Here is a 2,951-nt window from a genome sequence, read left to right on the forward strand (position 1 = left end):
ACAAAACTATCATTTTCAAGATTTGTTGATGTTTAAATGTCTAGATTAAAACATCTGATGTACAAGATGAAGATAATAATGATAGTAGTGTTTCTACAAATGGTAACTTTTATATGCACTGGTGTGGTGCACCAGGCATTTCACACGTGTCAGCTAAATCTTTCCTTAAAACAACATCAGGTGAGTATTATCATCCCCAGTTTACAGATGAAGAAACTGAAGCCCAGAGAGGTTAAGTAATTTGCTTAAGGACATAGCCAGTCGGCCTTGGCTCTAGAATTTGAACCCAGGTTTATTTGACTCTTGAGTGTTTTAATATACATGATGTCATTTTTCATTGCAACTACCCTGGAAAGTAGACATGGCTCGTTTGTTAATTCTATCAACAAATTTTGTGCTTACCAGTGTTACCAGTGCTACCTGGTGGCGTGCCTCCATTCATAAAGAATACAGACCTTGGAGCTGGGCCCTGGGCCCTGTACCAGGTAACCGGCTGTGGGTTACAGAGATAAATTAAGATAGTTCTCTGCATTTAAGTTTACTGCCTAGTGATATTTAACTAACCCCATTTCATAAGAGAAGGGGCAACCCCTGAGATGCCATGCAACGATTACGTTGTTAGAGCAGAGCTGTAGCCCAGAACTGAACCCCAAGTGGAAGCTGGAGGTGACATGACCCTTGTTCAAGCAGTTTACCCAGAAGTTTTCAAAACTCTCCAGTGTGGAGTCACATTTCATGCTGGGAAGTTTTGTGGGGTTTCCAAGGGACTTTTAGTAATAACAGTAGTAAGTGATAACCTACCTGCTGTGTTTCTAAGTGGTTTTGAGGTGTCACTGCAGTGCTGGGCAAGTCCCAACGGACCTTTTAAAAGTTAGAACTTGAAACCGGCAAGAGTCTTAGTTAAGGAAATTTCTTGGCCAAATGGGGTAGAAATCTGAACCACCCAGAGGGAGTGGGAATGAGAGAGCTGGGGAGTTGGGGGAGAGGGGATGCCCAGGGAGAAGAGAAACAAGCCCAGGAGACTGGATTTTCTGCGTTCAAACAGAGGTGGTAGAAATGAAGTAACTGGACTTGTTAGGATTTGGGAGCTAAGGGTTAGACTGGACTTGAAAGATCAAAAGCGAGGCAACATTTTGAGTTGGGAGGTAATTCTGGTGCCTGGGGACTTGTCTGAGGTGTCTGTCCACAACACTAATGGCCTTCTCTGGGTCCAGTGAGTACCAGGCACTGTGCCTACTAAGATGACAAAGGTGTGGATCGCGTCCTCAAGGAACTCAGAGTCCAGCTAGGGAAGCAGACATGGAAACAGACGATTACGGTGCTGTGTCTCAGGGACAGAGGTGGAAAAGGGGAGGGGTGGGCAGGCGGAATGGGAGCTATTTGAACTGAGTTCCATCAGAACTCTGGATTTCATTCTTAGTGTGACGGGGATGCCATTACAAGGTTTTGAGAAAGGGACTGCAGCACTCTAATTTATGTTTTCAAAGATCATTCTGGCTGCTGTCTGAAGCAAGAATGGAAGCAGTAGTCTAGGAGGGGAATGAGAGTAGCATGGGGATAGTGAAAGGTAGTTAGATTCTGGATATATTTTGAAGGTAGAGCTGACAGGATTTGCTGTTGGATTGGATGTGGGGTTGAGGCAAAGAGGAATTGAGGATGACTCCTAAGTTTAGGGGCTTGGCAACTGGGTGAAAATGACTGTGGGGGCATTATGGGATGGGGAAGATGGGCTTGGTGGATCACAATTAAGAGTCTTGATCATGGTGAGTTTGAGATGTCTGGACATCCAAGTAGAGAAGTAGGAGGATGGAATCTGAAACCCAATGGAGGGGTCAGTCTGGAGTTTAGAAGTGGAGGTCAGCATTTAGTTGGCATTTAGTGCCATGGAACTGGATGAGATCACCTAGGTTAGAGAGGCTAAAAAGAAAAAAGGCACAGGTGACTGAGCTCTGATACAGGTCAACATTTAGAGGAAGAGGAGGAGTCACTGAAATGGTAGGGAAACCAAGGGAATGGTGTCATGGGAGTCTAAAGAAAAGTATTGTCAATATCCTAGGGCTGCTGTAACAAAGGACCACAGACTGGGTGGCTTAAACAACAGTCTCACAGTTCTGGAGGCCAGAAGTCCAAGATCAAGGTGTCGGCAGGGTTGGTTCCTTCTGAGAGTTGAGAAGGAGAATCTGTTCCATGCCTTCTCCTAGCTTCTGGTGGTTTGCTGGCAATCTTTTGCATTCCTTGGCTTGTAAGTACATCATCCCAGTCTCTGCCTTCATGTTCACACGGAGTTCTCCCTGTGTGTGCACTTGTGTCCAAATTTCCCCTTTGTGTTAAGACACAGTCATGCTGGATTAGGGCCCACCGTAATGACCTCATCTTAATTTACAAAGACCGTATTTCTAAATAAGGTCACATTCGTAGGTACTGGGGGATTAAGACTTCAATATCTTTTAGGGGAGTGCACATCAACCCACAAGTCAGAGAACTGGATTTGGCAAAATGTTCTTAGTGATCTTGATAAGAGCTGTTTTAATGAGTGTTGGGGATGAAAGCCACATTGGAGTAGGCTGACGACAGAATAGGTGTGGAGAAAGTGGAGACTGTGAGAATAGACAACTCTTGAGAAATTTTTGCTGTAGTGGTGTAGAAACTCAGAGGTGCAGGAGAGGTTTTCTTTTTTTTGTTTGTTTTTTGTTTGTTTGCTTGTTTGTTTTAAGATAGGTGATATTAACCCATGTTAATGTGAGCGTTCCACCAGCTTAATGAATACACACTGTGAAACAGTCTCAGTGTAGGAGATGCAAAGCTGCTAAGGAACTATCTAGGGGGACTTCCCTGGTGGTCCAGTGGTTAAGATTCTGCGCTTGCACTGCAGGGAGGTGCAGGTTCGGTGCCTGGTCTGGGAACTAAGATCCCACATGCCTTGCTGCCAAAAAAAAAAAGGAACTATCCAG

This window comes from Neophocaena asiaeorientalis, unplaced genomic scaffold, assembly GCF_003031525.2.
Source record: "Neophocaena asiaeorientalis asiaeorientalis breed wild unplaced genomic scaffold, Neophocaena_asiaeorientalis_V1.1 scaffold67, whole genome shotgun sequence".
NCBI lineage: Eukaryota > Metazoa > Chordata > Mammalia > Artiodactyla > Phocoenidae > Neophocaena > Neophocaena asiaeorientalis.